The sequence below is a fragment of the Ischnura elegans genome, chromosome 9 (genome assembly GCF_921293095.1).
Source record: "Ischnura elegans chromosome 9, ioIscEleg1.1, whole genome shotgun sequence".
Classification (NCBI taxonomy): domain Eukaryota; kingdom Metazoa; phylum Arthropoda; class Insecta; order Odonata; family Coenagrionidae; genus Ischnura; species Ischnura elegans.
In genome coordinates this window covers 55,839,826-55,855,884 of record NC_060254.1, presented here as the reverse complement: position 1 = coordinate 55,855,884, position 16,059 = coordinate 55,839,826, and the positions used below count along the sequence as shown (strand labels likewise).

Here is a 16,059-nt window from a genome sequence, read left to right as displayed (position 1 = left end):
TGGAAAAATTGTCGAATCGCTAAAATTTCCATCTATTAGAGTTGCCGACAGTTTCTATGCCCATACCGTTTTGGGGTATTAGCGGGTCAAAAAATCGATGGTAATGACGAATTTAAATATCGCAGATAAACTTGTTAATGGCACCAAAGTCATTGTGGTAGCCATTAGTCCACACCTTGCAACAGTCAGAAATCTTGGAAGCCAAGGACATTTAAGTATTCCTAGTATTCAATTTAATTAGGTTAGATATCACAGAAAAAAACGATCTTTAAAGAAAAAACGGTATAAAAAATTGTAAGAACCGGTAGACTGACAAGAAAAGGCCGCAGGCGAACTTAAGCGAGGCAGAAATATAAATTTTACTTTACAACACTTAGTTATAGCTTATTTATTTAGGAAATTTGGATCGCTCTGCCAGCAGCGACGCGAGAGGAGATTTTATGAAATCCATTTAAATACGCGACGAGAGACAACGTAACTGGTTGCCAACAGGACTATCCTCCATTGTACACTTCATTGCATATTAGGATAGGGGAGCACCTGGTTTATCAAGTCAAGTGGTGCAAAAACAGGCTATAAACAGGTAGACAGGCTATGATGGCGCAAAAAAACGACGCACGAAAGAAAAAAAGATGAACATATATACTGGAAACTGGATACAATAACCTATATTGTAATTACAAAATTGTAATTATTGTAATACCCGTGACCGCAATATGAGTAATAAATTACGAACGCTCAGTGAAAGCATCAGCCGCTTCGAAACAATCTAAATTATTAAGTCATCGCTAAGTAAGCGCTAACTCCTCAAATCAAGAGAAATTGAGGTAAATCAGAATATTTCATAAGTAAAATAACTAGCATGAAAATATTTAGTATCCGTAAATCCTACTTTTTTGGACAAATTACAATTGTAGAGGTATAAAATCCAAAAGCATTCGTCGACGTCAATCGTAAATAATATTTCACATCGCAAAGAAAAAACGGAGTATATAAGACTAATACATGAGTGCAAATATCCACTGATCGATGAAAATATTTTAGCAAAAGTTTCAGGCCACAGGCAGTTTCGGTCAAAATGCAGATGCAGCAATATTAATTTATATTAAATATTTAATTTTAAATATTAGTCCGCATGAAACGTCAATTAAATGATTACTCAGATGAAAATAATTTCAAACCAACGTAAAATGTTTTCTTTTAATGAAAAAATGCATTTTTCTGTCAGATCTCAGTTAATTGAACGTTGATCGTTGATTTAATATCATTTGAATAAGATTTTTTTAAATACTCAATGCAAGTCGTAAACTACAACTCCTGCAGACACAATGATCAAATTTGTGCTTTATTTAATACGTAATGAAATTCCACAGGGTCACCACGCCGACGATTGAATTAAATACCGGTATGCCCCGCGTTATGCATTGCAGAGAGTGTAATAACAGTTTAACAATTAACGAAATCAATTTTTTGGCTAATCTCAGGAGATTCCTAAGTTATTCCCTTTATATCTGCGGGCTGTATTCCGGTTTTCTCCTTTGGGACGGCTAGCTTGAAATATACGTCTATATTGCTCGTGCACCGAAAACGTGAATTGAAGGATATGTTTACCCAACGTGACAAAACCGCGAAGTGAAGAATATATCGCACCAGCTATCCCAAAAGAACAAAAACGCAGCGAATGACGCATTCTTTCCGAGATGCTGGCTTCTGCGCCTCTCTCGCCTCGCAGTTACGCAATTCGCTATTATCGGGTTTCCAATCCTCAACTCCCGATATCCCCTGACCCCTCCGTGACACCACGCGCCCTGCATCGCCCTAGCGAACCCCGTCCCGACTTCGCAGAATCCCGTGCATCTGTTGGGACAGCGACCCTTCGATCGCGAAAACAATCGATGCGTTGCTAGGGCAAAATAATGATACTAACATCAATATTTTTTCGTGAGGAGTTCCCTAGACCACTACCGCTACACGTCTAATGAGTCACGAGTTAACAAAATAAGATGAAAACCATATTATGAAGGGATCTTGGAGTAAGGACTACTTACAATTGGTATAGGGTGGGTGACATCACTACTTTGGTCCCAACATACCGCGAGCGGCTCAATAATGGTAACGTGATTTTGGGACACGTGACTTGCACACTATTAAGGCCTGTTTACCCGGTTCATTAATACGTACGAGTTACTACTTAATATGTGAATGCATGAACGATTTTTGTGGACCGGAACGGAACATGGACGAATGCATAAACCAAATTAAGATCTGGTCCTATCTGGTCACACGGTGCATTAACGTGCACGAGTTAATGTACGTTTGCATGAATGATTTTGGTGGACCGGAACGGAACCTCAACGAATGCATGAACCAAATTAGAACAGGTTCTATTTCCTGGTTTATTTTTAAGTCATTCAAATCTCTACAACACTTAGGTAGAATCAGGGATGCCGACTTACATAAAATATTGGGGGGGCCCAAACCAGGGATCTTGCCACGGGAAATTTTATAAGAAGTGAGTTTTAAGTTTTTTAAGCATTTTAGAACAGTCATATGATCAACATTAGAACCCTGATAACTCGAATTTCGATATCTTTTACTTTAAGTATTTTCCCTCGTTTTAAGTTTATTCGTCCTTTTAATTTTCCGAATGGCAACGTCTCTCTCTTTTGGAATATTCAATGTTGGTTAGGGTTTTTGAAATGTACGTACCGTAATAGTTAAGCCTAGTTTATTTAAATTTAATTCTAACACGTTATGGAAAATGGGCTCATTTTGGGCCGATTTCTAAAATTGGAAAAATTCTTTTCGGGTGTTACACCGGTTACAGGTTCTTCATTAACTTGTACGTGTTAACGTACCGTGTAACTAGGCCTTTAGAAAAGGTTAAATTTTCTTTACATGCATTCGCACCAGTTGGGTGGTTACTCGGCGCATTTTCGTGTTGATTCACACGTCCATACTAGACATTAACTCATACGGGTGAATGTAACCGTATAAACAGGCCTCTAGAGAATGGTACACTAATTCCGTGCATTTGGCTGCCCAGACAGATCATTCAAGGAAAGTTCGTGACCTTTCATAGGTGACTAAACCTAAAAATATTTTCATATGCTGTACTTCATTCAATATGCGCCTAAATTTTCTCGCGGGCTCATTGTTGATTAAATTCCCAAGTCACGTGATATACATGATGGGTACTGGTGCTTGCCGAAGAGGGCGCTAGCTACCCGCCCTCTCTAAACCCTACCCTAAGGAGTTGATTCCTCGGATAAAAACATAAACAGTGATATTTAAGTGGTCGGAGCTGATGTTGACACAACTGCCTCAATGAGGAAGTGAGAAAGGGGGCGTAAATGTTTACGTCCAGAAGCGGCGATCCTCCGATCTCATAAACAGTTCCCACTGTCTGTAAAAGAAAGCAAGAAACCCGAGTTTGAGTAGCTCTACCGTCTAAACGGAGAAATCAATTTCAATGCAACAAAATGCAAACGAAAGAGAATTTATTTCTACATTGGATCATCTACTTTAAAAATTCTTCAGCTCCATAGTAATTCCTGTACTGGGGAACACGGGGTAGAACGGGGGCCGAGTCAGATCGAGGTTCGGGGTTTTTTGGGTCTAGGAGTTGCTGTCAACCATCACAGAGTATTATAAATATATTACCCTGTTATTTATCATCTTCTGCAGCCATTTTGGTTCATTTAATTGAGTGTTAACACGTGAACTATTAGTTGAGTGAATTTTAGCTGTTGTTTTCTATCTTAGGATGATTTTGTATCCATGGTTAGTCATATTTAAGTGTTTAATTTAAGTTACAGTAATTCTTGGCATGCGTTTGAAGTACTACGTCTAATTATCGTTATTATGTAGTTATTTCTCGAAAGAGTACCTGTATTTGTACGCATAAAATGATGTTGCTCAACTTTGAACGCTTGGTACTCCCATAGTTTTCTTTCCAGTAATTTTGCAATTTTAATAAAAGAAAGCCAGATCTACTGTCGGCGTCAAAATGATGTGCCGCTGTACTTTGCAAATTTATATCTGGACTTCAGTACATGCCATAATAATGAATAATACGTCATTTTAAAGGAAATTTTATTATAAATTCTTATTTATTTTTTGTTTTATGAAAAATTCAAAAATGTAGACACGCGAGTGCAATAACTGACTCCGCGCACCATCAGATTAGCCGTTTTGTCAACTTCATGAACTTTGTAACTCAACCTAGGGAAAACTACTCCGTCTACAGCATTCATCTTCAGGGGGGGGAACAATCCCCCTTGATCCCCCCCTGGCTACGGCCTTGCGCGTGTCTACATTTTTGATGGAAAAGTAGACAAACATAAAATTATTTTTATAAGATAAATAAAATAACGAATGCAGTTAAATATACACATTTATTATAAAACCTTAAAGGAAAATACAAATATATTATTATAAAATTAACTTTAGCCTTCTAGCTTTCTTTGTAGTGAACAAATTAATTAACTCCTCGGGGTCGATGTCAATTCTGCGGTGGATTGACATCAAAGCCAAACCACTTAGTCTTTCTTGGCCTGTAGAGTTTCATAAATACGTTTTGAGGCGTTTTAGAGGAGAGAAAGTCCTCTCAGGAGTACATGTGGAAATAGGCAGTGTTGCGAAGATTTTTAGAAGTTTGTGAATACTTGGAATCTCTAAGCCTATCGACTTTTCCTTAATTCAATTCGAACACGACCCCGAAGCTTCGTTGCTTGCGTAGTTGGCGTAGTACGTGCTATCTATTGACATTTAGTAGTGAGTAGTGATACTACGTACTATCACCACTCACTGCTAGATGTCATTGCGCCGCTATATAAGATCGTCATGTGAGCACAGAGCGAGCATACAGTAGGTAATATCTAAATTTTTTTCATTTCGGGGGGGGGATCAATCCCCCTTGATCCCCCCCCTGGCTACGGTCTTGCGCGTGTCTACATTTTTGTATTTTTCATGAAACAAAAAATAAATAAGAATTTATAATAAAATTTACTTTAAAATGACGTATAATTCATTATTATGGCATGTACTGAAGTCCATATATAAATTTGCGAAGTACAGCGGCACATCATTTTGACGCCGACAGTGTTGACAGTTTTCCAAAAACTCATTGTTTATACCTCAAAATTTATGGATTTGTTGCAAACAACGCAAACCTCTGCAAACTTCGAAACCAATGGGTCAATTGGAAATTGATAGGCACTGATGCATGCTATACGGTGAATGAAATGCTGTTTCTTAAACCATTTACATTAAATGTCACTAATAAAGACAATATCGCTTATTATTTATCTAGATGTTTCTATACGCGTACCGGCAGCTCCATCATGGGAGAGGGAGGAGAAAAGTCGTGGTAGCAATTGCGTTGGCAAGGCAATACTATGAAAGGCTCGAGAGGGACACTGATCCTCAAACCTAATAAATATAAGAGCTTGCATGTTGACTGCGCAACAGCCAAAACAATGACAGGTTTGATACCTCAACTACCATATCGTAAACGGTAATGAAAAAAGTTATCAAATGAAGTACCAATCAAAATATTTCATTAAAGTCTAACACTTTTGCTTCTTCGCGAGTATTCAATTTATTGGGCATAAAAATTCCAATAGGGTGGTTTCCTATTATTTTCTTATTGCCTAAATCGAAATATTATTATAATCCTGGAGTACGAATTTCACGCTTATAGATTTTTAAATAACGATATCCATTTTTCGCGATTAAATGAAAAGTGAAAATTTTCAAGCGCGCGAAAACGCGACGGCTAAGTAGGAATGCCGGGAAAACTCCGTGTGACGTCGTTCTGGTTCCCGCTGCCGCAAGTGAGGTGACCTTGGGGCGAGGCTATGATCGCCGCTAGGATGCAGGCTGCTAGCAGGTAGCAGAGAACCTTGCTAGCTGGTAGCGCTTGGCTTAAATAAGGATTGTTAATACCTTATCAAACGAAGAAAACTTTCCGATCTTGGCCAGTTTTAATATGTGATTTTTAAGAGGTTTCCTTGAGCTCTGTGACTCATGCATGCATTAGTAATCTCAGACGATATAAAACTCCTATCTACTCGTATAGAAACTAGGTCCCTGTGACGTCACGTGGAGTGGCATCGCATGGGCGCCAATCTGGACTTTTTCAAATGGGGTTAAAATTGACCATTGCCATTCGTCTAAACCGGTATTTTTAAAACCAAACAATTTGTATATTATGAATACACTAATGGTGGGTAACGAATCGCAATCAATGCCTTTCTTTTTCTCTGATGAAGGGAACCACCCTATTCAAATAAGCAACATGAAAAATAACGCGCTATCGTCGCACTGACGTGAGCCAATCAGCCCCATCAGGATTCATCACGTAATCTCAGATTTTGCCAATCAAATCTTTGCCACAAGGGCATGGTTGCCGATGAGCGCGCTAGTTATCTCTTACGCACACTGCACTCTTTATATATTAAATTTGAATCTTGGAGTGTAATTCTTTAAATTGAAATTCAATTTTTTCCGGCACTCCGGCCTATTTATAAACCATAATCAGGGCTTCAAATGAAAATGAGTATATAATTTTGCTACATTAACAAAATAAAAGGTTACATCAATTTTTTTACAATAATGCGATCAAAAAAATAAAAATTCAGTTGTAAATTAACAAAAAAAAAGAGTCAAGAATTTTGACATGACTTGAAAGTATCTTTTTCCAATGTTTATTGATGGTAACTATGCTAATACAATTCATGGTTACCAGTGAAATTTGGATTAAATAAAAATAAAATTGCTTATAATTTTAACGTTTGATCTTTTATTACAACCATTTTTGACGTCGGAAATATATACAATTTCTTTAAATAATCTTTTTGTTAAATAATTTCCAGTATCAAAAACTTTTGGTAATTTCAAAATCGAAATTGAGGCTATTGTTTAAACAGTGATTTGCAAGGGCACAAGGCTGCATTTTATTCTTACAGATGATTAGGGAAAGTCTGCTGTTTAAATATTATGATTTATTGTACTGAACCTTTGAGAGAGGGGGGCCCGGGCCCCTTTACCCGGCGTCTTTGTCACATCTTCTACCAGCCATCGAATAACCTTCTCTGCGCTAAACAAGAAATTTGTTTTGCTATATTCAATACTTTAATGATAATATACATGACTAGATGACCCGATGAACTTCGTAACAACTTCATCTATTCATCCATACAAAAATCAATTGCTGTTCGCTTGTCTAGCAAAAACTCGAAAACGGCTTAACCGATTAGGCTAACATTGCGAATAACCTTAGAAAGAGATGCAAAACTACATAAACAATACTGACGGTCGTCAGAGAGACAGTAAGCGGAAAAAGCTCAAATTTAAGCATTTTTATGGATTTTTTTCTTCAAAATTCACCGTCAATGACGGGGAAAACGAAACTTGATTGCAAGAATGGGTATTTGTATTTATTTTTATTTCCAATGATATATGTTTAGACTATTACCACTAGTTTAAATGTGCAAAACAAAAAAGTTCTGAAGGCCTTTATAACTAACTTTACATGTATTTCTTATGAAAATAATTCAGAGCATATATATATATATAGATCTTCAAAGTAAGGGAATAATAACCACCCAATGATCGTCACAGAAAGAGAGCGGTATTTTCCACTGATGATAAACCATGTCCTTTCTCATAATTTTGTGCCATAAATAACAGCCTCCCGCTTCTTTTAATTTTTGTTGTAATGTTGATATGAAAAGGACGTATTCCTCTATCTCCACCGGTCGAAGTTGGCTTTTTGGTGACGCAATACTCCTTCAAAACTTTTCATATTGCTTTGACATTTTCTGGGCATGTATTTTACAGTCCGTTTAAAACTTGGTGGCCTCTGCGCAGACTCCGGTTCTGGGAATGGGCGAATCTATTTGAAGAATATTGAAATAAATGCTTGCAATTTTCCACGATTATAAAATGTATTACGACCTTGGTTTCAATGTTTCCACATAATATTCAAGATTGAAGATTCGCCTCGAAGATGATGTAGTAGCAATGAAACCCAGGTCGTAGTAAATTTCGTAACCATGGAGAATTAAAGTATTTATTTCAACACGGAAAAATTCCACTCAATCACGCTCGAATCCTTCGATTGAAGAAGTGCCGTTACACGAGGGTGCAGGTTAAAATTACCATTTATACTTGGGACTTAACTATATTCTGTTGGAAGTATTAGTAACAGCTGTCATTCGTAAACAGTTTGTTAATTATTGCTGTCGTTGTCACCATTCTTTGAGGGAAGAAAATAAAAATGTGAGAAAAAATACGCTGTACATTTTATCTTTATACCGCGCAATTCCAATGCATTAGAAAGGCCGCTTATACACGGCATGATCATTCACCGTGTGTAATGGAGCAATTCGCGAATGAACCTTCATGCGTATGATCGATCATTCAGTGAAAATTAGAACATCTATTTTGCTCTAATGATCCTGTGAATGATCACGTGACCAATCAGCATGATCATTCACCGTGTATAGAGGCCTGAAGTCTACAGGGTGCGTTCTGAAGGTATCGTAATTGAATTTCCTGCGCTGCTCCCATTGGTCGGATCGGGATAGCACTTGGAGTAGGTGGGGTGGACGCTTAGCTTTGCCACAAAACTAGTGATCTCTAAGCTGTGAAGGCTGAGGGACGTCAGTCATTGTAAATCTCTACGCGCCGACCGTGTCACGAAAACAAAATTAAATCGACCATCGACTAAAGTTTAAGTTTCGCGCTAAACTGAAAAAAATCTCTTGATGAGACTAACAAAATCATTCGTGAGGCTTTGGGGGATTCTGATCAGTCCTACTCATCAGTTTTGATGCGGTTAAGCTCTTAAAGGAGTGCCGGGAAGAGGTTTACGGCCAAAAAGGCAAGAATGAACAAATCAAAAGTTAAACCAGCGCTCATTGTATTTTTAGGCAGCAAAGGAGTGGTATGCAAGGAGATTGCTTCTGAAAATAAGATAGTTAACGCTGCCTATTAAGTTTATTTGCTGGAAAAACTCCGAAAAAGTGTAATCAGGACGAGAAAAGACATCTTCACTACCTAGAAACTCCATCTCGACAACGCGCCTTGCCACAACGTGCTATTGGTCCGCAAGTTCCTGGCCAAACACAGGTTCAAACGCTGCCCCACAACCCGTATAATCCTGAAATCGCCCCAGCAGACTTCTTTCTGTTATCTCGGTTAAGACAGCCCGGAAATGAATCCATTTTTTCCATATAGAAGAGAAACAATCAGTCGTGACGAAGACCTTGCGAAAGGTTCCCGAAGAAATCCTCATGGGCGCGCGCCGGTAATGACAAGAGTCGCTCGAAAAAATTACGCGGGGAACAAGGGCAGTACTTCGAAGAATTTAAAGAGTTTATACAAATTTTTCCATTGACTTACTTTGAAAAAAATAATTGGATTACTTTCGAAACGCACCCTATATGATTGACTCAGTCCGGAGCACTTCGCCTCCCCTACGATGTTTCCCAAGCAGAGGCACTTTCCCCTTTATTCGCTGGAGTTCTGCGGATTCAGGGACCACCATGATTTAACCAGACCTTTATCAACATTTGACTCTTTTGCCTCTCAAATATTAAAATATCGCATCTAATAAAACTATGAGGAAGAATTTTCAAATCTGAGATACCGAGAAATGTTAACAAAGCTCTACTTCATATATAACTTAAAAATAATAATAATTCTTAATTACGGGTAGATGCCTAATTTAAATAAGTGACATAATTAAATTAAGCAAATGTCAAATATAAATTATAATACATCACGATATGATAACACAAAAGAGAGGGAAAAAATTAGATACACAAATACAAAAAGTAATTGCAGGAATAGAATATTAATAATAATAATAATATTTATTCAACGGGATTACACCCTTTTTCAAGTATACAGAAAGTTTTACAAAGAAAGAAAAAAAAAGAAGGATCAACAACTTTGCTGTTTCCACATAGTAATTTATTGACACCGACCATGGTTTCGTTACAGAGTAACATTATCAAGGTGATCCTAATTTTTAATAAATTTAATAAATTTATTTTTAATACATTTATTTTTAATTAATTAATTAAATTTAAATTTTCGGTTTTAATAAATTACTATGTGGAAACAGCGAAGTTGTTGATCCTTCTATTCCTGCGATTATGGATTTCCACCAAGTTACGCGCGCTACGATTAATTATAAAAAGTAATTGGTAAAAAATCATAAACTTTCCATGAAAAATAATAAAATAATAACAACGAGTCATAATTATTTATAAAATAATGAATTAATTAATTTTTTATGAAGCTCAAGGAAGGCTGCAAGAGCAAAAAACGTAAGTACAAATAACATTCTGCTCAAAACAATGATAATAATAAAATAAGAATAACATAAAAACAAGAGTAATTGAGTACGAAGATTCAAACAAAAATCAAAATAATCAACACAAATATTCTTAGATTTTAAAAAACAACAGTGCTATCAAGGGAGTACCCGGGATAAAAACTAGGGGGGGGGGGGGCAAACCATGGTCGTTCAAGTTGTCATTCAACATTCAACATTTATCATGGAAAAGTTGAATTAAACCAACATTTTAAGGAAATTATAAGAGCGTTATATTAGCTTATAAAATTATTTGCTTATATTTTTATTTTTATTACATGTCTTATACTAACATAATTTTTCGTGGGTTTAAACTTTCGTGTTAAAATTTCGTTTCAATCCAGAACTGAATTTCCTTAAAACTTTAACGATTTTTGCTTCTAGGTGGGGAGGCAGCTCCCCCCTCCTGCCCCCGGCTAGGTACGCCCATGAGTGCTATAGTTTTAAACAGGGATGCCGACTTACAAAAAATATTGAGGGGGCCAAAACCGGGAATCTTGCCCCAGGAAATTTTATAAGTGGTGAGTTTTAAGTTTTTTATGCATTTCAGAACAGTCATATGATCAACATTAGAACCCTGATAACTCGAATTTCGATACCTGTACACTCCGGGGAAAATCGACAAGCCTGACACATTTTTTCCTCACACCCATAACGAATTTTTGAGGGTGCTCGGGCCCCCTCAGGCCCCATGGAATCGGCGCCACTGGTTTTAAATATTTTCAAAATTGCCTAAAAGATTCTGGGGTGGAGGAGCATTTTATTGAGGGAGGTAATGAAATCCAAAATTTGGTTGCTGTAATCGGGAAGGAATTTAGGTACTGGCCAGTACGGGCTTGGTGGAAAAGGTCTGCCCGGGTTCTTCTGACGAAAACAGTGGTCCTGAGGATAAATAAATTTTAGAGGTATTCCGGCATATGGGGCAGAAAGAGGCAAAACAGAAAAGAGGGAAGTAATTTTTGACATTTTAAGTAGGAAAGGAAGTAATTTTTGCTAATAAAAATCCATACAAAAGTTACCTATTCTACCTAGCCTATCTGCCTAAGTTACCTAATCTATTTAATAGTCCAAATAAACATCTTCTCAAGTAGAAATCCAATCAATCATGGCGTAAGCTAAGCACACAATTTTAACATACGGACAATAGGCTCTATAAAATAATAATTTCTACGACAATAGTTGAAAATAATATAATTAGTTCTGCTGGTGCTTATATAAATGATTTCTTATAAATTCAATAATGCCAGTAAAGGTGAGCACTTGAGAGTATTATTAGCTGCCCTGATGCTTGTAACTGTTACATCGAAACTCAATAATGCCAGAAGAGGTGAGCACTTTACAATATAAGAACACAAATTACATAAACAAATACAACAACCCCCAAGTTGTCTCCTTACAGAAAATGTATTCAAATTAAAAAAAACATGATTGAATGTTTCGGTAAAATTTATAAATTCACGCACGTTTAAGTTTTGGGATCACCGTTGGGAACCATTGGGCTCCATTAAAATTTTTAAGAAAGATTAATTGATTGAGATGCTTTCTTAATAATGGAGGGCATGCCATTCGAATTTTACGGGTCTTACACAAGTCTTTTTCTCGGGACAGATGGCGATATCATAGGCCGGTATTGACGCTGCTTAGATCTAATGAAATGGTCAAATTCGAAATTGAAAGATCGAGTTTGGATTGAAACTAGAAGATTGAAGACTCGAAGCCTGATTTCAATTTCCTCGATCTTTGACGGTTAAAACTCGATTGAAGATTTTAATCGAAATCGATTTTTCCATCACTAGGTTTATCGTACCCATGGTCCTTACATACGGACCATGATCGTGCCATCCAAAGGACTATGACCTTATTATCTCAATCGATTAAGAAAAAACTCTGCCACTTACGAACCATTGCGTGCCGTAATCTTCTCATTCTCAGGAGTTGAAACAATACTGCTGCATATTTCTGCCATCAATGTGCACCACTTTCTTCATTCAATGAGCGGTTCTCTCTAAACGTGCTCATGACCCGAAACTCTTATTGACGTCACCAACTCATGAAAAATGGGTGGAAATTTTTTTCTCGTTTTTTTTTCAAATTTAAAATTATGAGATAACAACACAATGATGCGCATGTTATTTCGTCGCAACTTCCTCTTCCATATACCGATTTTTTTGTGATTTCGTGTCTGACTGAACGAATCTCTGATTAAAGCTAGCGATTTGCCGGGGTCTTTCCCGATTGATAGTTTTCCACTGCCGTATTTGTCGGCGTCATCCCCCCCCCCCCCCCCCCCCCCCCCAACCCTCCTGTTGTTCAGTGCGGCTTCGGCGGTATTAATGAGGATGTTGATTTGGTGGCTAGTGTTGGCTTCCTACCCGTGGACGTTGGACGGAGAAAAGCTATTTCAATAGGGTAGTTTCCTTCATCAAAGAAAACGAAAGGTATTGATTGCGATCCGTTACCCACCATCGTTAGTGTATTCATAATATACAAATTATTTGATTTTAGAAATCCCAGTTTAGACAAATGGCAATGGTCAATTTTAACCGCATTTGAAAAAGGCCAGATTGGCGCCCATGCGATGCCACTCCACGTGACGTCACTGGGACCTAGTTTCTACACGAGTAGATAGGAGTTTTACATCGTCTGAGATTACCAATGCATGCATGAGGCACAGAGCTCAGGGAAACATCTCTTAATAATCACGTATTAAAACTGCCTGTGGTCGGAAAGTTTAATTCGTTTGATAGGGGAATAATAACCCTGATTTAAGCCAAGCGCTACCTGCTAGCAGCCTGCATCTCAGCGGCGCACACATCCTCGCCCCAAGGTCACCTCACTTTACGGCAGCGGGAACCAGAATGACGTCACACGGGCTTTTCATCATTCATACTTAGCCGTCGCGTTTTCGCGCGCTTGAAATTTTTCACTTTTCATTTAATCGAGAAAAATAGATATCGTCATTTAAAAATCTAAAAGTGTGAAATTCGTACTCCAGGTGTAATAGTCTTTCGTTTTAGGTAATAAAAAAATAATAGGAAACCACCCTATTGTCTGAAACAATCTTCGAGCTTCATTAAATGAGAACTTTGAGAGAGTTTCATCAATAAGATTGCGCGATTCACCCATTTTGAGATTAATTCTAACCTATATTTTAGTAATAGATAATTATTTTTCCAATAAATATAAAACACTGAAAGACAATTTTCATAAAATGGAAAAGAGGAATCTATACCAATAAAAATCCCCAAATGCTTCAATCAATACGGTGAAAAAAAATGGTGGTTACCGTTCCTAAATTGTTTAACAAATTACCTAAAGAAATGCATGGTTTAACCACATATTCGGCTGTCAAAAGTAAACTTTTAAATTATCTACTCGAGGACTTTAATTTTTAATTTTAAGGCATTTTAAGTTTTTTTATCGTTTCTTTTATTGTTTTTAGATGTTTTTAACTTCTTGCAAATGAATTATGGAGAACCTGCTGATGAGCCTGTTTTGGCTCAGGAGGTCTCCTCCTAATTGTAAAAATATATTTTTATTCTAAAATATTGTAATATCAAGGTTTTTCTCTTTTATCTTTTCTTGCCCAATAAGTCAAAATATGTGTTGGTTATATAGGGAAAAGCGTGTTAAGAATTTGTAAAGGGAATGTTTTTAATGTATTATAAGTATTTTAATATTTGAACTATGTATTTTTAATGTATTGTAATGTGTTTATAAACAATAATAAATTATTTTTTTTAAATTATTTCAGATAATCATAATCGCACATTTTCGACCAACCTTAATTATTTAATGCCCTTTGAGATCTAGAGTACAAAATAAAATGTCGAAAAGGCTTGATAAAAGTGCATCCAAAAATTGTTTGCGTTACCATAGCTCAGTAACTAAGGAGTTGCGACACCATGTTTATGGACCAAAAATCCTTAAAATTGTCTCCCTTACCACCTCTTGAAGTATTGAAGATTCCTCTTGAAACACCTTCTATGAGAGTACTCAAAATAATAGCTACTAGAGCACAAATCCCTAGTTGTCGTGTGAGTGGCCTTTCTAGCATTCTTGCTTGTTGATCGGGATGGTGTGGTAGCTAGATTGTTGGTTACCCAACCCGTAGGCTCAGGTTCAAATCCTGGCGGCGGCAGAGAATTTTCAGGCTGCCCGATCCCTGTATGAATGTGTGTGGAGGCATGGCCCATTAATAATAGTATTAAAGATGGCCATGGTGGAGGACATTTCAAGCACAACAATCCGTCCGTCGGATGGAACATTAAGCCGTGGTCCCCTTGGCGCCTTTCGTTAAGAGCAAAGCTAAGAGGCGGGTTTCTCTCCAGCCTCCCTTCCATAACCTTCCCTTATGGCGCAAATGACCTCAGCTGTCGGTCGCTTCCTACAATTACCATACCATACGGCACTTATTTTATTGCAATACGTTATTTTTTTAGTTAAAACAATAACGTGGTTTTTAAGATAAATTTTTAGATCCATGGTAATAATAATTTCTCAAGTTAATTTTACAAAAGTGAGGCGTATCAGGCTACCAAAAACTTCTACATAGAAAAGTGCGAAATAGCAAAACGTAAAACGATAGAAGATTCCCAATGTCAACAAATAAAAAACATATGGAAAAAGTAACCACAGGGCTAGGATTCGAACCCGAATTTTCTGGTCAGTAGTGCGACGCTTTACTTGTTGTGCCTCAGAACATTGCCTGGCAATGAAATAGTATGGATCACGATTTATTACCACGTATGTTGAATTCACTTTATTTTCTGTTTGTTTGTCCGCCCGGGCAAAATCTTACGATTCCTGAAAATTGAACCCACTTCCCAACAAGTAATCGACTCGACATTTTCAATACTAATCAGAACCAAATGACAATGTATTCTTAAGGCCGTTTTACACGGGGCACGGAATTGCGCATGTTAGAGCTGCATTAATTTCTAAAATGGCGTGGAATTGCGCGAATGCATGAACGAAATTAGAACAGGGGCTATTTTGCCGTCTCGCATCCACGCATTCTCGCATGTGTTCTAGCAATTCACCGCTTTACACGACGCAATTTTGAATGTGCCTTCGCGCGTGCGTCAAATTGCGCAATTCCGTGTACCGTGTAAAACGGCCTTTACACTATTTATATGTCTTCAGAGGCAGTCTGAGACACAATTTCCGACAGTTAAGGTTTGATTTGAAATTTTAATGATTTTATTGTGGAATGTAGATAGGTTATGGTTATATTGTCTCTTTATTTTTCATACGCAACCAGAATCAACAATTAAATAAAATTGGTGGAGGACTGCAGGGGTGTCATGGTGCCGGAATGGGCCGGAACGCCGTTCTGGTACTGGTTGACAAACGACATAATAGCGAAATAACAATTTTATCCATTTTGTTACCTCAAAATTTCAATATATACATTCGAAACCAAAGCAAAACATTTTGCGATAAAATTAAAATCATAATTTGACATTAAAAAAACAGACAGAGTAATATTTCACTTCCAAAAAACTGCGTGGTGGAAAGTGCGTTCCGGCACTGCTAAATTTGCCATGATGTCACTGTGAAATAGACATTATTTGACACCCAGTCATTAAAATCTATCATCATGAATTTATATCTAGTCCTCATCAATAATTTTAAGCTCTTGAAGTATCTCAATTCAAGCAAGGAAT

The 16,059-nt window shown here is 37.2% G+C and overlaps 1 protein-coding gene across 1 annotated transcript in view; it reads right to left on the bottom strand.

The window, feature by feature from the left end:
* The window catches only part of LOC124165356 (glutamate receptor ionotropic, kainate 2), a 122,693-nt gene that overhangs the window by 102,005 nt on the left and 4,629 nt on the right, over positions 1–16,059 (bottom strand). The window lies entirely within an intron of this gene.